Genomic DNA, 23,453 nt, shown 5'->3' with positions numbered 1-23,453 from the left:
GGGACACACTCAGGGCTTTGGAGATGCGGGAAATGTTTTGTTTCCTGACCTGGGCAATGGTTACATGGGTGTATTTGCTTTATAACTCTTTGTTAAATGATACATATGTCTGTATATTAACCCTCCCCCCAACATATTAAAATATGGGCATCTCAGAATGAAGAGACATGAAGCCAGGACTTCAGTCTATTATTAATATTTTCCAGCTGCTCTTTAAAAAAAAAAGTCATGACCAGGGAAAGGTATCTAGGAAATCTAAATAATATCAGAAATATTTTATTTCATAAATGTTATATTCATAAAATTTTAAGGATTTTATATCCTAAATAACATAATATTTTAAAATATATTAAGAATAAAAATCATTCACAGATAATAAATGCTCACATTTTGGTGTGTTTTCTAAAATGCAATTTTTGTGTATTTTTTAAAACAAAACTGCAATTATATTCTATATAGTAATTTAAATATGAAAAATTATATATGTCTTTTTTTGAAAAAATCAAAGACTGAAAAACATATAAAAACCTAACAGACTTTCATCAGAGATTTTAATATGCTAACATGTTGTCATACTTCAAAAATTTCAATTCCTCAGTCTTAGACTACATTTCAAGTGCTCAATAGCCAAGTGTGATTAGTGGCTATTATATTTTATGATATTATTTTACATTATACTCTATCGTTTAACAGAACATTTCTATCATTGTTTAAGATACAAACCCTTTGTTGATTAAATCTTTTCTTAGTGTTTTTTGTATCTTAAGATAGTCTTCTCTACTATTAAGGTAATATAATTTGAAATTCTTTTCTAAAAAATGTTGCAGTTTGTATCTTTTATATATTTAAATCTTTAATTTACCTGACTCATAAATGTATATATGTATGTATCAATGTATAGTTTTTATGTTGTGAGATTAAGCTTAATCTGTTTTCTTTTTCTGGTGTGGAGCAGTCCTGGGACCAGTGGTCTGCAGTGCCACCTCCGTCATAAACATATTTCCAGATATGCTTGGGCTCATTTCTGGGCTCTTTATACTGCAAATTCTACAGATTTTTATTCATTATTGCTTTACATTTAGTATATTTTTCAGTTCTAAAAATTAAAATTTTTTCCATTATTTTTTTTTTAATGAGATTTTTAGAAGTATTATTTACTTCCAAACCTGGAAGGTTTTGAGTTTTCCTTTTGTTACTGGTTTCTAACTTGCATTGTTAGTCAGGAAATGAGGGCTCTATGCTACTGATTCTTTGAATCTTTGAAATTTGAGAATTGTTTTATGGCTTCCAGGTTACTTTTTCAACTGCTTTTTGAAAGATTGAGAAGAATATGTACTCACAGACTTTTAGGGCAAGGTACTAACACACACACACACACACACACACACACACACACACATCCATATATATATGTCTTAGATTAAGCATAAGAATTATGGCACTCAAATATTTTTAACCTTACTAGTATTTTGGTTTGTTTGATCTATCAATTACTGAGATGGGTGTAATAAAAACATTACAATAAAATAATGTGTTGTCTCAATTTCTTCTTGTAATTCTGTCACCTTTGCTTTATCAAAGTTGAAAGAATATGCAAGTTCGGAATTACTTTATCTTCTCAGTGAATTGGAGCTTTTGTCATTCTATAGCTGCCTCTCCCAAATGCCTTTTACCTTAAAATCTGTTTTGTTTTATAATACTGGAGTCACACCTTTCTCTTAGCATTAGCTTAGACTTTTAAAAATAAAAAACCTGATTTTTTTTTAATCTAAACTGCCAATCATTGTCCTTTTACTGGGAGCTCTCAGCCCAATTAAGTTTAATATAATTACTGATATACTTGGGATCAAAGTTAGCATTCTGTTTTATGGTGTGGGATTTTTTTGTTTTTGTTTTTGTTTTTAATCCTATTTTCTTTATGTGAGTTTTTTTTTCCTTTGTCACCTTTTGGATTTTTTCTTATTCCATTTTCCCCTCTCTCAGCTAGTATGAAAATTATATATTTGATTTCTTTCTTTTCATCATTTCCTTTAAATTTTTAATGAATAAACTTAAGTTACTATAAAGTTTATTAATTCTATTCTTATTCCAAATAATTCAAGAAACTGAGTTTGCTAAGACTCTAGTTAGTTTCCTGGCTCACGTGTTATTGTCACCCAGAATTTTAGATCCATCTTGATTTTTTTTTCTCCTATTTTACATTATTTTTTTCTTTTTATGGATTCTTTGTCATTCTTTCTTGTATCTCAGATTTCTCTTTCTTGTATCTCAGGTATATACTTTAGAAGTTTTGGTTGGTATATAATTTCATGTACACAGTGTCTTTCTCAGACCTTTGGAGGTGTCATTTCCTTGACTTCAACTTCAGTGTTACAGTTGTTCACATAACTATTTGTTGATAATCTGTCTCTTTTTTTGCTGGATTTTAAGACCTCTTTTCTCTTGTGTTTTACAGTTTTACAACAGAGTGTGTCCAGGTGTGGCCATTTCATCTATCCTGAATTGATTGTGTTTCCTGTGTCTAAGGTTAGTGTTTCGTCAGTTCTCAAAAGTTTTCTCCTTTATCTCTCTCAATATTGTTTCCCCTCCATTCTTTCTTTTCATTCATTCAAGAATTCTGATTCAACTTCTGTTAGGCTTTCTCATTCTGTCATCCATGTCTTTTAATTTTAATGCAGCTTTTTTGTTTTTTTTCTCTCACCATGTTGAATTCTAGGTAATTTTAGACCTGTATTGTGATCTTTGTCTAACTTTTGTTTTCTCCAAGTTTATATACAATAAAAACAAAAATAAACTGTGTGGCTTATTGAAATTTATGCCTGTGTGATCACCATCCTGATAAAGGTAAAAAACATTTTTATCCCTGCAAAAGTTCCCTCCTCTTCCTTACTGTCATCGGAACAACTCCTCTCCCCTAGTTAAGTACTCTCCTGACGTCTCTCACCATGGATTAATCTCAGGTATTCTTGAACTTCTTATAAATGGAATCATATAGTTTATTCTTTTTATGTTATTTTCTTTTGTTCACAGAATAATTTTTAGATTCATCCTTGTTGCTATATAAATAGTTTTGTTTTTGTTTTTGCTTTTTAACAAGGGTTGGCAAACTATGGCCTGTTAGCCCATGCAGCCCAAAACATATGTTATTAAAATGTTATTGGACATAGCCATGTCCTTTCATCAGAATTGAGTAGTTATAACTGAGACCATATATCCCACGAAGCTTAAAATATTTTCTATTTAACTCTTTATGGAAAATGTTTGGTTTATATGGATATATCACAGTTTACTTATCCTTTCTCTTGTGGATGAATATATGAGTTGTTTTCAGTGTTGGGCCATAATAAATAAATAAATAAATAAATAAATAAATAAATAAATAAAACTACTGCAGATGTTCATGACACCACCCTAAATATATGGAACTGAACTGTGGTCTTTGGGTAAGATGGTTGCATTTCCATGAGTATTAATAATGTTAAACATCTTTTTATGTCTTTATTGACCAGATAGACTCGTTTTGTGAAGTTCCCTCAAAGTCATAAAGAGATTTGCCTCTAGTTTCCTCTATAAGCTTTATCATTTTAATCCTCACAGTTGGGTCTTTGATGTACCTCCAGCTGATTTTGTCTATAGTGCGAGATGGGGGTCAAGGATTATTTTCCACATGGACATCCAGCTGCTCCACACATTTATTGGGAAGACCTTTCTTTTCCCATCAGGTTGCAGTGGGGTCTTGGTTAAAAATGAATAATCATATTTTGGATTCTTTTCTGTACTCTATTCTGTTCCACTTGAAATACTGATCAATTCTCCATTGGTACCACACTTTTTAAATTAATGTAGTTTATTTTAAGTCCTGACATACCAATAGTGTAAAGCCTCCAATTTTGTTCTTCTTAAGGACTTTTAGCTATTCCATTTCTATATAAATTTTAGAATAAGCTTGTTAATGTCTGTTTTTTAAAAAGTCTACCAGGCATTTGATTGTGATCGCACTGACTCTAGAACAAATTTTAGAGAATGGAAATCTTAACAGAATCTTCCAATCTATGAACATGGTATATCTCTCAATTGAATAAGTTTTTCAGTTATTTCTAGCATTATTTTGGTGGTTTTAGTGTGGAGACCTTAATGCCTTATTAAATTTATTTCTAGGCATTTTATTTATGCTATTGTAAATGTCTTTTTCTCAATTTTATTTTTCAATCATCTTTTTGGTATCTAGAAATACAATTGATTTTGTATATCGAACTTGTATTTTATGTCCTTGGTAAATTAACTTTTCAGTTCTGGTAGCTTATAGATTGTTGGGGATTTTATAAATGCACAATCACATCATATGCAAAAAAAAATTTTGTTTTAATTTGCCTTTCCAACCTCTACTCCTTTTTTCTTTTTCTTATTACACTGGCTGGGAACACTGGAAGGATATTTAACAGAAGTGTTTAAGATGGACATACTTGCTTTTTTCTAAACTTAAGGGAAGATAATCAGTATTTTACTATTAAAGATAATATTTACTGTATTTTTTGAAGGGGAGGTGATAAATGCCTTTTACAAGATTGATAAATTTTCTTCTATTCCTGGTTTATTTAGATTTGTTTTCACTAATGGGTATTAAATTAAAAAAATGTATTACTAAATAATTTTAGATTTATGGAAGAGTTGCAAAGATAGTATAGAGTGTTCCTATACACCCTTCACCAACCTTCCTCTATGTTAACATCTTACATAACATGGTATATTTACCAAAATTAAGAAATTAACACTGACACAATACTATTAACTAAATGACAGACTTTATTCAAGTTTTTCCATTTTCCCCACCAATGTCCTTTTTCTGTCCCAGGATCTAATCCTTATACCAAATTGCATTTAGTTGTTATGTCTCCCTAGGCTACTGCAATCTGTCACAGTTTTTTTTAGTTTTTACTTGTTTTTCATGACCTTGTCACTTTTGAAGAGTACTGGTCATGTATTTTGTACAGTACCCCTCAATTTGGGTTTGTATGATGTTTTCTTACTATTAGACTGAGGTTGTGGACTTTGGAGGAAGAATACCACAGAGATATTGTGTCCTTCTCTTGCATCCTATCTAAGGGAATGTGATATCCACATCAGCATGTTAATCTTGATCACATAGCTTGGATGGTGTCTACTAGATTCCTCCATTGTAACATTATTATGTTTTCACTTTCTATCTATTAGAAGCAAGTCCACACACATGGGGAGGAGAGGGAAAAGTATCAAATGATTTGAGAATATATATTAAAACTGCCATGGTAATTAGTAAATATTTTGAGGGTTTGCAAAGGTCCTATTTCTCCTTAAGTCTGTCCACAAATTTTAGCATTCAGCTGATCTTGCCAGCAGCAATTATTGTGGTATTCTAATGGTGATTTTCCATTTTCTTCATTCTTCCTACATTTATTAACTGGAATTCTGACTCTGGAGCCAGATTGCCTGGGTTCAATTCCTAAGTGTGCCTCTTCTTACCTCCACAGAGTAACCTTGGGCAATTTCTTAACTTCTCTATATTTCAATTTTCTCATCTATAAAATGTAGATAAAATGTCTACCAAGAAGGTTGTTGAGATCATTAAATGAGCTCATACATAGAAAGGGTTAAGAATTGTGCATAGTCCTAGGGATATAGTTATTTTTTCCTTTCTGTATTTCGTAATGTGGCAAGTTATTTTAATTTTAATTATTTTAATATATTAATTATAAAATTATCTTGTACACCTGGGTAAACCTTACACATATTTCTATGATCTGGATTTTAACTAGTTTAATTTTTTTCATATACCACTCATGTCATACAGTGGCTCTTCTTTTGCCATAGCACAAGACATAATGAATGATAAATTCCTGGAAAAAAAAAAAAGATTACACAAGAGCTTAGCAACTGAGGTGGCAACATTCCCAACTTTCTAGAGCGATTTATATCTGAGTCTTTGGGTAGAGACAGAGATCAAGATAGCTCTTGCAAATGAGTCTTTTTCAATATTGAATTGAGCAAATTCAAAACTTGACATATATTATGAAAAATGGGACCTCAATGGGAAGGAAAAATAATCTTAGCTTTTCTACATGTTTCACCTTGAACAATGTTTTATTGTAGAGATTTCAATATTTGGAATATTCTGAAAGATTCATTTGCCAACAGTATGTATTGAGTACTTTTGATGTGATAGGCAATATGTTTTGCTGGTTTGGGATTCTTCTCTGCTCTTGAGCATATGGGCTGTGTCAGGATCATTTCAAAAGCTGAAGGCAGGCCTACTCGAATCATTCAAGGAAATTCAATGTCTGTTCATTCTTAAAATAAGGGTAACATTGAACTCTGTTTTTTCGGCTTATTTCTTTCACTCCTATGAGCATCTTTGATTAGACCCTTATCATCCTATGTTTTTTCTCCCCATATATTTTTCCTTCCCTTTCTAGCATGGCTAATGACTACTGGGGTCAGCTCTCTAAAAAACAAACAAACAAAAAATCCTTCAGTGACATGCCAGGGCTTGAGAAAACAGGTCTTTGACAGTGGTCCTTCTCTGTCTAGTCCCAACTTGCTTTGCTAGTCTCATAGTCTTATTTCTCAGAGTTATTCCAGTAGCACAGTGGATCTTAAATACTCGTCAGAATCTGAAGTCACTGTGCTGTATTTGAGGCTCTGCCTTTACTCGTACCGTTTCCTATGCCTTAAGTGGGTTTTCCAAAAAAATTTCCAAGCTCTGTTCAGAGGATACTCCTCCACAACCCTACTAACTAGATAGGAACTCTATGGTTTGTAATCTATAGCCCTTGTTAAATTCCTACCTGTCATCACCAGTCTTTATATCTAAATGTCATTTCCAGTTGATCAGGTTCTTAGAGATAGGGTTCCATTGCCTACCATGATACTTTGCATACAGAGAGCTATTGCTAAATAGCCACCATTCTTAAGTACCTACTATAATTGTTCTACAATTTTGCAAAGTAAGTATTATTGTCCCTGTTTTAAATTGTGAAGAAACTCAGTATCAAAGAGATTTGCCCAACACCATATAGTTAGTAAGTGGCAGAACCTGTTTTTCTGATTTAAAAGCTCTTGCTCTTTCTTCTATGTCATACTACTGTGGTACTAAAAATAAATAGTTAAATAAAATTATTTAATAGACGTATTTATGGTAAAAACACGCTACTGAAATTGTGTTACTTACATCGTCAGTATGCAGCTTAGAGTCTTTGTTTCAATGACCAAGCCACTTGATGTGGACTAACTGATGTACTCCTACTTTATTTGGGTTTTCCTTCTAAGTTTTTATTTATTCTAATGAGTAAGGTTTGAATGGTCTAATTTTGACTATTTTAAGTGCAATTTGTTTGGTTTCTGTCCTATGTTCAAGTAGAATTTTTTACATTTGACAAAAACCTTTAAAGTAAGGCAACTGATAAGGTAAAAATAGTTTAGTTCTTTTTCTCCTACTGAGTTATAAAATACTTAAGGGGGAGCATATAAAGTGAGGCAACCTTAAATATACAGCTTGGTGAATAAATATATATATATATATATATATATATATATATATATATATATATATATATATATCTGTGTAAGCACTAGACCTATGCATATGTTGGAGAGAGTGGCCTCTGGTATCTCTATCTTTTTATAAGGACACCAATCCTATTGGATTAGGGCTCTACCCTTAACCTCATTTAGCCTTAATTACCTCCCTAACGGACTTATCTTCAAATAGTCACACTGGAGGTTAGGGCTTCAACATATGAATTTTGAGAGACCTAATTCAATCCATAACAATGGGTCTTGGGACTGAAGTATTGGGACTGAATACAAGCTACTTTAGTAGCTACTCTCATTATGCCATATTTTTTTAAGCATACTGTTAACATTTATAATTCAACTAGTTTAGCTCCCACCGGAGATTTTGAGAGCTTGTATCAAGTAGAGCTATTATGCTAATTCTGTCTGCACTTCTGTGAAGCATGAAGTCAGTGTCATACATTTTAAGGGTAAGATCTTGTCGCATTCAAAGAGACGCTTAAAATTGCAATCTAGAAAATTGCTTTTAAACAGCTGGGGAAAGACGTTAATATTCTCAGAGGACACAATTTAGGAAATCATTCACTGTGAGGTTTTAAAAATCTACATTATATAGAAAAAGTGTTGATTTTTATGACACCTTTCAGGGGATATTAATATAATACAATCAGACCTATACGTAATCTTTAGATATTATAAGTTAAAAAATTTCCAGTATATTTTAGGGTTTATGTTGTTGTTGTGATTTACCTATTTGTGTTCATTTTAGTTTTCCCTCACAATGTTGGAGAAGTATATTCTAACTTTAAAGCATGAACATATTATTCAGATTCCTAAAAATTAAAAGTAGATAGTATCTCTATGTTTTGTTTTGTTTTTTTCCTGTTAGGCTGACAACTCAAAATATTTAATTAATTCAGTAATTACCTCGCTGAATTGCCCTATCCCCTCAAAATAGGAAAAAAGGGGAGGAAGAGACTTGGTTGGTTCACAAGGTTGAGATATTTTGGAGGGGATTGATCAGAGGTTGTATATATTGAGAATATGTTTATTCCATGATTCCTCTCTTAGGAGTTCTCAGCTATTTCGAGGCCAGCATCCCTATTTCTATAATTATTTTAATGGGTGGAGGTGGTGCAGTAGTCTTTTCCATCTCGTGCCTGGCTATTTTGTCAGGAACAGCTAATGTAGAGCTAATTGCAGCAAAGGAGGCAGCATCTGACCTCCCTATTCAGAGCACAGACAAATGAATAGCAAACACTTCCTTCTGAACTGACCCTTCCTGGTCCCCATTTGTAAGGGGGCATTTTATCTTAGCCACCTAGGAGTGGAGACTGGAGGATTTGCTCTATTTGGGAGTGGGGCAAATATTTCTGCCTACTTCCTCCATATACAAGTTGTGTCCCATACCCCCTCCTTACTAATTTAACTTCCTAGGTAGAGCTAGGGAGGGGAAATGTCCTGATCACCAAAGTTGAGTGTCATGTCTTGGCAATTATAATCCTTATTAAAAAGTCCCATTGTGATATAGAAATCAGTTATGTGTTTGCTCATAGCAAGTTTGTATCAGTGCTAGGTTTTCTGACCTTGTAGAGGTATTGGATATCTCTGAATGATGCCCTTACCGTGCTACTATGTAATAGGAACAACTGAGAAACTATGAGATCTAACCATGATGAAGGGCTGGCAGCTTTAAGCCCACAATCCAGGTGATCAGGTCAAATGCTGGTTGTTTTACTTCTTAATGTCTGCTATAGGGAAAGGTTTTATTCTTTCTCAGCCAAAATTTTCTTATTTGTACAAAGGGGATAAAACCTTCTATATTCAGGTTATTGTGACAATAAAATAATATAAAGCAAGTGCTATAGATAAAATATTCATAAGTCAAGCTAAACTCTTTTTCTCAGTTAAAACTGATGAAAAACAATGAGATATTCCAAGAAACCGGAGATTTAATGCTAAGAGGACACTATAAGGGAGGACGGAAGTGAAGTCCCTTAAAGTATAATATCCTGAAAAGAGTACTTTGGGGTAGTCCTTGGGATCTTGCTTATCTCTAAGGGAAGGTTTGTCTTTACCATCTCAACCTAGGAATCTCCCTTGAGCTTCAGTATCATGATTTTTAAAATGAAGATAATAATTGCTTTGAGGACCTTGATAAGGACCCTTTGATAGAGTAGTGGAGATAAGAGCTAAGGAAATGTGTTGAAAAGTGACTAGGTGAGGAAATGAAGATTATCTAAATTTTCTATTCTTTTCAGAAGTTAGGCTGGGATATAGTGGGAGAAGCAGAGGTCAATAAAGGCTTTGTTAATTAAAGATTGGGAAATACTAGAGCATGGTGTGTTGGGGAGAAGTACCTCTAGTATAAATGGAGAGGGTGGTAATATAGGGGAAACTGTTATCAGAGATATAAATACAAGTGTTGGGAGTGATGAAATCCTATAGAACTAAATACACACACACACACACACACACACACACACACACACACACACACACATTTAATGAGATTGGGGTAATCTCAAAAGACCAGTGGGTTGCATTAATATAAATGTACTGATTGTGATACTGTACCTCAGTTTTGTGAAATGTTACCATTGGGAGAAACTGAGTAAAAGATACTCAAGATCTCTCTTAAAACCCCATGTGAATCTGCAATTTTCTTAATGAAATTCAATTTAAAAATGAATGTGAAACTATTATATAAAACTAAATTTTTATTTTTAAATTTATTTTAATTTTAGGTTGTTCCTGCCCGATTGATATCATAGTCCTCGTTGGCTTTTGTAAGTTGATATTTTAATTTTTTCTATGCTCCACCCTGATATTTGCATTTTCTAATTACATGAGAGTACTTCTCTAGAGAACCTGGAGCAAAACTTATTACCAGAAAATAAACAACAGGATCTTAAGGAAGCAGAATATGTTTTCAATACCTAGATGTAAGAAAAATCTGCTAGAGCTCAATGTCAGCAGAATTTTGTCAGTCGTAGGCTTGCCCAGATAACTCAATAAGGAAGTTATTGAGAATGCCTGATTTAGAACTTTCATTAGATTATATGTGACTTAAAGGAAATTCAAATCTTACCTATATATTTCTGTATATTTCATTTTATTTTTCGTTTTTGTTTGATTACAAGTTCTTTGGTAGAAAAAAAGTGAATCGGTCTTGATACTTTTAGTAAATGGTTCCTAATGCCATTTTGTTATTGAGGATTTGGAGTGTTCTTTCAAAATAAATTAGGGAGCAGATAGCATGGTGGAGAGCACAAGTTTTAGACTCATGCACAGCCTGGCTTGACTTCTGGCTGTGATACAGGTAAGTACATGACTGTGAACAAGTTAGTGAGCCTTTCTTAGCCATGGTTTGTCATTTATTAAATTGAAATAATAACAGCTGTGATATTTATGAGGCTTAACTGAGGTGATATACCTGGCTATTAGCAGCATTCAGTAACTATCTTTTAAATAATTCTATATTTCTCAGTACTATAAGCTTGAGACACTAGTAATAAATAATTTTACAATATGCTTTATAGAGGACTATCTTTTATTACTTATATCCTTATATGTAGTAAATGTTGAAAAATTATATATTTTTATAGTAGAGAAAATGATTAGGAGACATGGGCTGATCTGTAATGGACTCAGCAAATCACTTTTTGAGTTTCTACTCATAAGAGCAGCTTTTTTAATGAGATATATAATTTGTGAGATGTAGTGTTTTTCATAATACCTTGTAAAGGGATTCTTGATATTTCTCTCTCCATTTTGGGAGAATAGGAAGACAGAGAGGCCCAAAATGAACCAGTGCCACAGTCAGCTTTGAGATTCCTACGATGATTGTTCCACTGCGCTTACTAAACTACATTTTCAGTGCAGTTTCGAGCTCTGCATTTCCTAAGTTCATTGCGGGCTGTTCAGCACCCTGTACAAAATGGCATTATTGAGTCAAATGAGTAATCATTGATTGGATCCCCCAGATCAGCACTGAAGCTCAAAAGATGGGCACCTAGAAAGATTATGTTCTGTGTCAAGGAATGCGTTCTCCACCCTTCTCATTCCAATATTGTTTATTTTCTTTTGAGGTTAGGAATTTTGAAACTTAACTCATCTATTCCCAGGTCCACTGAGGATTAGTGACAGGAATAGAGCAGAGCTCAGTAAAATGAACACATTCTGTTGCAGATTTCCATGAAAGCCGTGTCAAAGAAGCAGTTCAGAATTCAGTGGAGACCTTGGAAACTTTTAAATAATATCTGCTCAGTGTAGGTAACCAGTCAGGCCAACCCGGGTTCTTTCCTGGGCCCTCCTCACTCCCTCAAACACACACACAGCTCATTCACACACAGACTGCCATTTAGGAGCCTGGATTACCAGTTTGGATGATTACCCAGCTCGAATAGAAAAGCGAACTGTTCTGCCGCCGCTCGTGGTTTTGTTTGGCAAACAGAATTTACGCAAACTGACTCTTTCTTTAGGTCTAGCGGCCTTTGCGGGAAGCCCTAGGAATAACAGCTCTAAATTCATCCTATGTCGTAGCTTACTGGGTGCCAGCCAATACGGAGGGCTGCACTATAGCCACCCTCCCAATCATCAGTAGAGCTATTGGATGGAGAATACAGTGTCCCTGTCGTTTGGGTAAGGGGACTCGAAAGGAATTGGAGATGAAGTGAGCCCATCCCTTGGAGGACTGCAGGATGGAAGAAGAAAGGGAGAGAGAGCAGGCGGCGTGTATTGATGGAATGTCAGGGGCCCCTTGAGGCCCAGCAGGCCCTGGTAGCGGAGGACTTCCCTGGGTGCCCCGTTTTCTCCCTCTGACCTTGGATGAACTAGCGCGCAGTATATTATGCCCGGCGATTGTGCTGGTTTGTCATGGTTAGCATTCTGGACTGTCCCTGGAATGTAGGAAATGGATGAGTTTGAACTGAACCATGAGGTGGTCTCCGGGCCTAACCCTTGTCTCAAGGAAACCTGTCGCTGTTTGTCTGGGCCCGGGCTAATGAAAGCCGTGGAGGGAGAGAGAGGTGGGCCTTTGATCTCTTTGTTGCCCCTGCTCCCTGGGAACTCGCTGAAATCAATGCCCTGTTTTCCTGAAGGAATGAATGGCTCTGCCTAACTAGCTTTGTGAGGCCCCGGGGAATTCACTGCCTCTGTGTATTGACAGCTGAAAAGGAGGACACAGGGTGGAAGGGACCTTCTTGTGAAAACCAGGCACAAGAAAAATTAGACCTCCATTTAACACAGAGGAATCTGGAAACTCACCCCCAAAAAGACCGTGGTTTCTCATGCTTACATTAGAATTAACTCAAGTTTGGGGCTAGTGTGTAATGAACAGTGGGGGTTCTGTCACAACTATGTTATAAGTAGGATTATGGCATGCATAATAAATGGTGTTAAGTAGGAGTTGATCCAACACCCTTGTTCTTTTTTTAAACACAGAAGTAGAGAAAGACAAATATTAGCCATGATCCAATCAGGTGATTCTTTTATTTTTTGCCTGAAGAAAAAAAAAAGGGGGGGGGATATTTAAAAGTCATTATTGATATATAATAGTAAAACTAAGTCGGACTTCCCATCTAACTTTCACGACTGCCTGCTACTCAGGCCATCCTGGATTCCATGTGTTGCATGGGAATATTACGAGAAACCATTTTTTTTTTAAAAAAAAAAACAACTTATATCCCTGGGACATTTTAACTGAAAGTCTGTGTCAAACATAAATGAGCCAACAGATAGCACTTGCGAGTGGAACAGTTCATAAATCCTAAAGTAAGTGCCGTATTTTGAGAACAGAGTAAGGAAAAGGTCTTGAGTCTGTCGCAAGGAAACAACACCAGACCTTCCTTTGACACCTCCCCACTTGCTTGATTTCCCAGGAAGAATTTATGGCTTCTTCCCTTGACCTCCAGCCTTTGTGCACACTTCTAGTATAGCACTGAACACCTTGCCCGGTAGATCTTTGTTTGGGTCCTTCTTTTAGCTGGCGGTACAGCCACTGTATAGAATTCATTTTTCTATCTCCCAGCCTCGCAGGCCTCCTGGGTTCGTGAGTGCCTGCTGATGAGTGGAGATTGATAGCTCCCTGTTCCTGTTCCTCCATTAACTTGGAATGTAATTGCTTATCCGGGCTTCAACCGCAAACGCTATATTTTAAGAAAACCTGATTGATCTATTGTTACCTGATTGGCACTATAGCCTTTTAAAACCTTTCCTTCAGGGAGAATTATTAAACGGTTGCTTTGATTTGGCAACTTTTGCTGGGCAGTCCAACAGCCTCTGCACAGAAAGCATAAACAGTGCGTGGCATGGGCCTTTTCAAAGCCAAGGTCTCTTCTCTGATATTCTTTCCTAAAAATAAATCTCAAAACAGCGTCTAGACATTTTCAGTAAGAAGATGAAAAAGCTTTTAATTTAGAGTTGTGTAGACTTTCCCTTAACCAGATTTAGTGATTGAGATGGATAAAGCTTCCATTTTACATGATTTAATTCTGTGGTGTAATTTGAAATAATGCAAAAACAAATCACTTTTTGACCATATCTTTAACCAGATTTCCCACACACTGTGTATTTATGAACCCCCTATCAAAGCAAGCAAACATCTCCATCTCCCAGGGAAAGTGTAAAGGAAATTTTTATTCAAAGGATCATCTGCTATGATTTTACAGGACCCAGAACAAGCCCAGTTTCTGAGCTCTTCAATTAAAACCTATTTCTTTTTAAGTGGGAAATGGTTGACGACGTACTTGGGGGAAAATAGCATCTTAAAATTATAACGGAAAATCGTAGAGAATGATTGGGGTGGGGCGGGAGGATAGGTAAGTACACACACAGTACAGGAACTTGCTAATATTTTACTCACCCATGCTGTTTTTGTTTTATTTTTACCACCACGATTATTTTTAAAGAAATCGGTGTGGTTTTTTGTTTTGACTAAAGGTAGGGATGAAAGTTAAAATACAGGTTTTCAAATTTGGGAGTGGTGGTAGTAACTCGGTAGAGGAATAGCTCATACAAAAGTGGTGGACTCAGCAGTTTTGTGATTCTGCTGAGATTTTAGGTTTCTTACAAAATGGGAAAATTACCATGGCCTTGATCCTCGATAGACTCTTGCTCCCATAAGTATTAACTTGTAGATAAGAAAGCAGTAAGCACAGCGCTGAGGTTTAATAACTTGGCCGCTCAAGCCTCCCAGTTTCTGGAAGTAATTTTGTGTGACATGATACTAAGGAGGCCGGGGGGAGGGTGGAAGGAAAAGTAGGAAATCAAGCCACACTTTTCCACGGGGTGTTTCAGCTTTTGGAAGTGAGGCGTATCTTTGTCTGCGTTGATAGAAAGAACTGCTCACAGGCCAAGGCGGTGACTGCAGTTACAAATGGCGTTCTTGCTGTGCTTGTAGAATCAGACAGCTTCCACCACACGGTCCTCCATCACAGAGACTTTTCTTCCCTCAGGACGGAACACGACTGTAATATCCACGTAGTAATAATTCAAGAGTCAGGCCCGCAATGTAGGCTTGGGGACCCACATATGTTAGGTGTCTGCATTTGTGTGTACGTTTATTTCCATAAAAGAAAGGTATCGGATGCTTCCCATCCATCCATCCTGACTAGTCATTGGGAGGGAGACCTCTCCTTCGTGATTAGATGGAACTGCAAGAAGTGTAGTCTGAAATATAGAATTATTAAAAATACCTTCACTGGGTATGCTCGCTGTCAGCAAGTTCTGCCCCCCAGCTTCTCCTTGTAATAGTAGCCTTGTCTTTGAAAAACAAAGTTGGAATTAAGCAAAGGTGTGTGTTTTCTGTTGTTTGTTTTGGAGTTTTTGTTTGTTTTGCCTCTTAGTGGCCTTGCTGCCAGAGTAGTCCTCCCCTCATTGTCACCCTACGCCCCTCAGGTACTCATTGCCTTTCCCAAAGGGTCTTGTTCTCCTTTGACACTTTTTTTTTTTTTAAAGATCTATCACCTGATATCTGCTCAAGGTGTTTTCCCTTGAATCAGGGTCTCTGGGAAATAACGGCAAATGCACAAGGGCTCCTGCTTACCACTCGGTGTGAAGCACTTGACTCAGATGAATTTATTTAATCCTCAAAAGGCTCTTGTGCCATAGGTATGGTTATTTCCATTTTATAGGCAAGAAGTAGGACAGGGGGAGACTAAATAGATTGCACTAAGATTCTAAGTGGCCCCTGGATTTGAATCGAGGCATTCTGGCGCCACAGCTCCTGCTCGCAACCACATCTCTAAACTAAAATTAAAAACCCATTAAGAACTTAAAGGTGCGCCTCTGGAATGTTGGAATTGGCTGCTATGGCATGTTGACGGAGAGAAATTTTCGATTCTGGCATCCCTGAACTCATATTCCATATATAAATGTCTACCGACACAGTAGCAGTGTGGTTTTTTTTCCATGCTTTTATTTTTTTTAACCTTTTGATTTCCCCTCCTCTAGGTTGCTCTACCTTTGATGTGGCCTCTGTTTCACATCTAAAACTCCTCCGAACATCAAACTTAGCAAGGTTAGTATGCCTCTGCCAGGCCCTCTGACTGCTGCCCAGTCTGCTCGCCCATGGTCAGTGGTGAGTCTGCATCCCCTTCTCTCCGCATTGGAGTGGACACCACTGCCATGTATAAGGGCTTTTATACAACTGGCTTTTCTTTGTCATGACTCACTTACTGGAAACTCTGTGACCCTGCTCTCTTACATTTTAGAAAGGTGTCTTAGCATTGTTTTATCTCACAAAACAAACAAATCCCAGGACACACGTGAGGATGTTATCCTGCATGTAGAATCACATTTAGTATGTTGCATACGTTACAATTCAGAGTTTCTAAATCATGCTCCTAAGATTGTAACATGGGGTGATTCTCAGTTTGCATATATTCTGTCCAAATTTCCTAAAGTTGTGAAATACGCGTTAGGAAATAAGTGCCCCTACATCCAGTGTTTATTTGAGGGAATTTGTGGTTGGCAGGAGTTGGGAGTTTTATCTCTTATCATTCTCCATACATCTGGAGATTATGATTTGTGTTAAACACTTATTTCATAATAGCAATCCCTGCCCGAAATGTCCTAGTCAGCAGTTTGCTTGTCTTTCCCACGTCGCCTGCGTTTCGTTCTCTGTTTAAGCCCGTTGCCTTCTTCACCCTGAAGCAGCCTCCCTCTGTTTTGCAGCTTTAGTGCTAACAGCATTGCTTAACCATAACGCTTGGCCTCTCTCCAAACATCTTTTTTTTTTTTTTTACAAAATGTCCTTGACTGTAATATGCCATAATTTCATTTTTGTTCCAGTGTTCTTTTCTTATATTTCATCTTCCACTTGATTTTTTTTTTCCCCCCTAAGCCTCTCACTAGATAAACTGCTTCCAAATTTATTTTCCTCTTGGGGCTGACTTCTAGAAAAGCTATCTGCAGCTGCTCCAGTTAGAAGGCCAAAGCGAGGAGCCTATTAGATGGGTGTGTTTAAATCCCTGCTCTCCAGATAATTCCAGTTGAAACTAGTCCACTTCCCCACTAGCACATGCAAACGGAAAATTCTAGCAATGTCCAAAATGCCAGAATCACTTCTCTATGTCCTTTGGGTAACTTTATAATACCGGTAAGACTAATTCATGCCAGCCCACTTTTTAATTGGCTGCTTAATTATTTAGAAATCTTTCAAATATATGACATGTAAAACTTAATGCATCCAGGAAACTAGACATTTCTTTTGTAAGTACATGTTAGGAAATGGAATGAATTGTATTGTGATTATCCAAATTAAAGATTATTGAAGTGAATCAAGAACTATTCCTTCTGGGATAGTATACTCTGAAACAGGTTATCATGTTTTTTCCTAATTGTGAACTTCTCCCAGTTTGTAAAATTGTTCTTGATACTTATTAACAGACCCGTCTACTTTGTACGTATACTCTAGACTCGGTCCCAGCCTTTGGGCCTCTGTGTGTACATGTGGACACACGTACTGTATAATCTTTTAACAGCTCTGCACGGAGGGCCGATGTCACCGTGCAGAGAAGTTTGGGGCCATGCCTGGGGTTTTACACTTGGCCAGCAGTGGAGCCAGTGCTCGATCAGCCATCTTCCTTAGATTGCTCAGGTGCTTTTTTCCTTTTTCTTTTTGCTTTTATCTGTGTTTCCCCCCCAAGGAAATGACCATTTCACTGATTTTAAGGAATATAATGGGTAAATCCAGGAGCATAGTGTGCATGTCCCCTGTCTGAGGTCTCTTTCCCCAACACAAGCCTGAGCACATTGCTCTCCTGATGAAAACCTTCCCGGGATTCTGATTGTGCAGGCCTCTTGGTTGCAATTGACAGAAACTCATGGGACCCTTCAGGAGTCCCAAAGAGCCGAGGACAGGAACGAGCTTTCATGTAGAAGGATCACTCTGGTAGTAGATTGTGATGAAGATTAGGACAAAGGGAAACAATCTCTGAACAGTGGCTTCCCTGTCATGAGTCCTCTCCAGTTTTCAGTGGGGCCCTTGTGAGCCTCATCCGAAGGGCTCAGACACTCAGCCATAAGCTAAAGGGGCTTTGATTGAGAGCATGCCTGACCTCAAAGTCTGGACCCTCTTAGACATTACATTTGGTGCCACGAGCACCTACAGTTACTGCCATGTCTGTGGATCAACAAATGTGTCACATTAAGGACTTCTCTCTTATCTCTTGGGGCGAGAAATCACCTCTCCCCAAAGCTCCCTCGTTTCCAGCACACTGTCATTTCCACCTTCTGAAAGCCCACGGCCCCAGTCCCCTTCCCAGCACGCGGGGCTGGGAACACAAGCAAGCTTGGGGAGCTGGCAGTCTCGTGCCTCAGCATGGAACTCTGGCCTCTCCTCTACCTGGGGGACTCCCCAGTGGTTATTATTATTTTTCTTGGTTTTTAAGCAATTTGGAGTTTAAGATAAAGGCCGTAATGATAACTTTCTTTGCCTCTCCCTTCATAGGTTTTTGCATAGGAGTCAGAGGAGTTAATCCTGTGAGTAGCATCTGAACATCTGCTTCTTTCCTTCCTTCTCTATCTGCCCCCTGGGGTTTCTAAATCGCTGGCCGGTCCAGGCTCCTCTCTGCAGCGGGGCGGAGGCCTTCTTTGCAAAGAAGTCTGGCTCTGGTTATGGGCAGCGAGTCCAGAGCACAGATGTGCACTAGCCTAAGTCTTAGCACCTGGTTGAGGCACCAGGGAGTCTCTGAGTCTGGCTCCCCAACTTCAAGTATGCAGGAAGTGTCCCCTCCTCTATTTCCCATAACGACTTTCATTCGGACTCCAGCCCCCACCTGGCCAACCTCTAGGGAAATGTCATGGCAGTCACTTTCCCTTCCCTCCTGGGGAGTGACCTAGAACCTGGAGCTTTCCCCAGACCTGGGAGGCGAGGGACTTGCCTCTGGCCTTTGGCATATCGCAGCCCTGGTCTCGGGAAGCCTCAGGGACACCAGCAGAGGCTGGAAATGCCTTCACAAGTCTCCTTTTCCTCCCCAGGCTCAGGGGCAGGAGGGAGGAGGGAAAAGTGTCGTTTTCTTACCTCCTTTCCCATCCTCACCTTCTCCCATCCTAGAAATGGGGCAGAATATTCCTCATTGGGTTTAGATGTGAAAGACAGGCTGCTTCTGCCATCATCCGGGCTAAAATACAAAGATGTATAAGGCCTGTTACCTGTTTAGAGGTAGAAATGAGCTAGAAAGGGAAACTGTTGGCCGGACAAGGTCAAGTTCCAGAGTTGTCCCGCCGTGCCGGTGTGGAGGCCGATGGGAAGGTAAAACATCACCCACCTAGTGGCAGTCCTGGACATGAAGAGAAGGAAACAGATTGAGAGACTAGACGCTCGCAGATCTTAGAGCTCAGCTTAGCCAGAGAGAAAACCCAGAGTGACTCCAGATGTTGACTCTGGAGAGGCTGGGAAGTGACACGGTGAAGAGACTGACTTATTAGTAGCATGGACGCTCACATCATACCCTTTGCGTGTGGATCCCACCTTAGCTGCTGGCTGGGCAACTTAATAACAACTTCTAAGCTTCGGTTTTCCCAAAAGTAAAATGGAGCTAATTCCTCCTACTCATAGAGTTGTTGAGGGCATTTAGTAAAGTGGCCCTCCCCGTGTGAGCACCCAGTACATGTTAGCTGTCATTGCATAGTTGGCGCCTGTGGCTGAAATCTGTAATTTTGGAAGAGGAGCTGCGAGTCTAGAGTCAGCTGCGCGGAGCCCTTGCTCTAGGACAGGTGACCTTCCCGGCGCACTGCCAGACTTCGAGGTGAGAGGTAGGTAGATGGGTTTGTCTGGAATTGGAGAGTTTAGAATTAAAGGTAGATAATTTGGGAGGCCTGTGATCCCAAGGAGTAGTTGAAGCTTTGGGTTAGGAACAAGGTTCCCCAGGGGCTGTGAGGAAAGGTAGAGAGCAGGTCTGTTCAGATTCCTGGTGACCCTTTGCAACATGTTCCTGTGTGTGGTGCAGATGTGAATGTTCCACTGAGGGTCTTCCCTTCAGAGACACAGCCTTGTGGTCCACTGTGGTCCACCTCGCTGAGAGAAGGCTTTGTTGTCCGCAGTCTCCCCTATAGGGCCGCTTCTTTCCATTAGGAATGATGGGCTTTAGGAAGTAAAATAAAATACTTAGTTGAGAAGCTTTTCAGAAACAAGCCTTGTCCGTTGTCTGCCTAGATTAGTGTTTCATGGGAAACCAAGGCAGAATCCCCACTGTTTGGGGCTTGCTCAGTGCTTTCCCACTCAAATCATTAGAAATAATAATAATAATGAAAAAAGTCAATCTGAAGAATTTCCTTAAGCAAACTCAGGAGTAGCTAGAAGTGAATGAGCTGAAACTGGAGGGAAATCCCTTTGTTCAATTCGGGTTTCAGTGAAGGCTCAGCAGGTGGTTAAACCAGTTCATTAACAGAAAAAGACATGTTTTTAAGCTGCCCTCAGCAGCAAATGCCTAGAAAAACATATTGGGACAACAGAAAAGGACATTCCAGAAGTCATAGGCTCTAGATTCATGAAACTGTAGTTTTTATTATTAATGGAGAAACAGATCATTTACCCCCAAATATTTCCCCGTTTATTTAAAACCATTAACCAGAACTAATCTGGCTGCCGCATGCCAGTCCTATTCCTAGAAAAAATGTGATTTTTCTTGCCCCTCAGGAGCTCAGAAACATTTGTATTTAGGAATGTTGTATGTTAGAGGGTCATTTTTTTCCATGACCATTTTTTAATATACTCGACACATTAAATCTTTTTCCCCTGATTGTGTAATCTAAATTCAAACCTGCATCCCGTCAGCCTTAGGTGTGCTTTTTTTCCAAACTGTCTCTCTTCTGTGTTCAGTTGTCCTCCATCACCCAGGATCCCCCGCTATCAGGTTCTCCGGGCATTGTTAACTATCTAAGCCTTAGGTGGGGGCTGAGATGGCCCGTGGGAGAGGCCAGGGACTTGGTCTCCTCCCAGCCAGGGTTCTCTGCCTCCACTAGTGCTGCTCCCATTGAACAGTTCAAGACTAAGCTCCCGTGTGAGCCCTCGGAGGCTGTGGAGCATTGTTGAATTCAGAAAGGCATCGCTTTCTCGTAGTGATCATTTGAATATTTTGACAATGAGGCTGAGCTACTCCGCTGCCTGGTTTGCGTACCCCGTGTCATGTGCCCCCTTCCGAAGGGAAGCAGAAGCTCGCCTCGCCTCCCTGAACTCATAAAGCAGCATTGTCTGTGGGGAGGCCGGTGGGAGCAAAGGGAGAATCATCCAGAAGAATTTCACTCTCTCCTGTTTTCTAAAGCCCTTAAAAAAAAAAAGTAATCTAGGCCTTTGGAGACCATGATACATGTTGAGTACTTTCAGAGGAGAGACGGACCATGAAGATGATTTGTGAAGTGTTTAGACATGCAAAGTGAGGAATACACTTAAAACAAATTCTCTGGATGATTCAGACAACCTGCTCACTCCCCCTTTTTTTCCCCCTGACTTGTGAAAGGTTATTTGAAAGATTTAGTTGTCTAAAATGGCCTGCATTTTTCTGATTTTAACTAAAAGGGATGTTTTTATGCTAAATAAACAGACAGCCTTTTTTGATTAAATTAAGAAAAGGGGCAACCAAGTGAAAAAAAAAAATCAGTTAGGTGAGCTCTATTTGGCTTTGTTTCCTTATATATTTACCTTTGTACTGGGCAAGGAAATCCTGAAAAGCTTTTCACCTAAGAGGATCAACGGGATCGGATAGTCTTAGTTGGAAGAAGCCAAGCTTTATAATTAATTGGTGAACAGAGATACCGGTTTTCAAATGCTCATCAGGGATCAGTAGTACAAAGCTGGCTGCAGTCTGGGCCCTGGGGGCATGGTAAAAACACAAACCCCAGGGCCCAGGTGACACTGTGCCAGCCTGTGCCAAAGACTTCCCAGGCATTCTAGCCCATGGCCAGGTTTGGTGACCACCGAATTGTCTATTCAGTGAGGAGCCTTCAACCCATTTGATAAATGTAGATGTTTATATAGAGCTTTTGTTAGAAATGAACCCCTAGTAGCTATTACTGACTTTTCCAGTTCATCATTTGTTTCAGGTTTTGTTATTGCATAGATTTGCATGCCTGTTTTATGGTATTCTAATACTGTTGATTTAAAAAAAAAATACCATTTCCTCCGAGTGCTGTTTTGAATATTTTTATGTAAGCAATTGCATGGGTTGTTTTTTGTTTTTTCATTTTTTCCTTCTACTTGCAGAAAGCAGGGGAAGATTTCAGGGTTTTTCTAATCCAGTTGTAAGTAGGACAAAGAATATAATGGAAATACTTAAAGGTCTTCTTGGGCAAGATTATATGAAATACTGAAAGTCTGCTAACTTGCAACATTGTGAACTTTATGACACTGTTTAAATATAGCAGATGACCCACATGTTTTAAGGCTTTTGCCATGTGGTATTTCTGAGATATTTCAAAGTCAAGGGTGGTAGATCAATTGAGGCATTGAGGGTTTTAAAATTTAAAATCAACTGATCCTTTGTTAAAATGCATGGAAAATGTTAAAAAAAAAAAAAAAAAAGCAGTAGAACATGTCCTCTGCACGTCATCGGTTGAGTGTGTGGGCTCTCAAAGGGAGGCTCCTGTGGCCGGGATGGGCGATGTTTTCCCAGCTTCATTCACTGACACCTTCCTTCGAGATCTCTCCTCACAGGCGTGACTCCTCCCACCCTCTGAGAGGCCTTCCCCACCGCCTGAACACCGACACCAGCAGGTATGCGAGTGACCTTCGCTTTTACACGTCTTTTCTGTGCTGGCATGTCTATTAATAACTGCTTGGAAACACATGGTAAAATTAGTCAAGGAATGCGGGAGGTTCAAGTGGTTCTAGTAGAGAGGATAAAACGATATTTCCCTCTCAAATCGCAAAAGTAATCTTAGGACAGAATTCTTGACCTTTTTTTGTTTGTTTAAAGCATTGGTACACTCTGCATTTCAGGGAATCAGAGGATGCAATTAGCAACTTTTCACACCCATACCCTCTATTGTTCCCCCCCCCCCCCCCCACACACATACACATTCCCCACAGCACTGCAGATCCATGGCATTTCTGCTGATAACCCTGTCAGTTCCAAAGCTTGAGACTGCCCTGTCTACACCCTAACTTGTGCCCATAAGGGGATGTGTGAAGGTTGCCCTCCCCTTGGCGGAAGATGTTGACTGATAAGCCGGGGGAGACGCTGGTCACATGCCAGTAGGGCTAGGACTCCAGCTTCAGGGGCAGGCCCTGTTGAGAATCAGGATAATAAATGTTGCTTCTGGAGTCCATGGCACTGGCACACCGCATGGCGAGGGGCACGTGGTGCAAGTGGATGGGGTCGGCGTAGCTCAGAATACCCGTGTTTGGCCTCTGGTCGCCATCGTGATCACCGGGGATGATGCTCGTAGGAGCTAGCACTCCC

At 38.8% G+C, this 23,453-nt stretch overlaps 1 protein-coding gene across 6 annotated transcripts in view; it reads left to right on the top strand.

The window, feature by feature from the left end:
* The window catches only part of PLAGL1 (PLAG1 like zinc finger 1), a 41,732-nt gene that overhangs the window by 2,178 nt on the left and 16,101 nt on the right, over window positions 1-23,453 (top strand). For 2 of the 6 annotated variants that reach the window (XM_036415233.2, XM_045572722.1), the window contains exons 2-7: window positions 2,456-2,526; window positions 10,296-10,337; window positions 16,003-16,069; window positions 18,503-18,534; window positions 19,686-19,809; window positions 22,692-22,765. The gene's annotated coding sequence lies outside the window, so the exon portion shown is untranslated. Of the gene's footprint in view, window positions 1-2,455; window positions 2,527-10,295; window positions 10,338-16,002; window positions 16,070-18,502; window positions 18,535-19,685; window positions 22,766-23,453 lie in introns of all 6 variants that reach the window. The other 4 variants (XM_045572723.1, XM_045572725.1, XM_045572724.1 and 1 more) reach the window with 4 other exon arrangements.

This window comes from Pipistrellus kuhlii, unplaced genomic scaffold (assembly GCF_014108245.1).
Source record: "Pipistrellus kuhlii isolate mPipKuh1 unplaced genomic scaffold, mPipKuh1.p scaffold_m20_p_5, whole genome shotgun sequence".
Lineage (NCBI taxonomy): Eukaryota > Metazoa > Chordata > Mammalia > Chiroptera > Vespertilionidae > Pipistrellus > Pipistrellus kuhlii.
The sequence above is the reverse complement of the archived record's forward strand: the minus strand, read 5'-3'. Positions and strand labels throughout refer to the sequence as shown.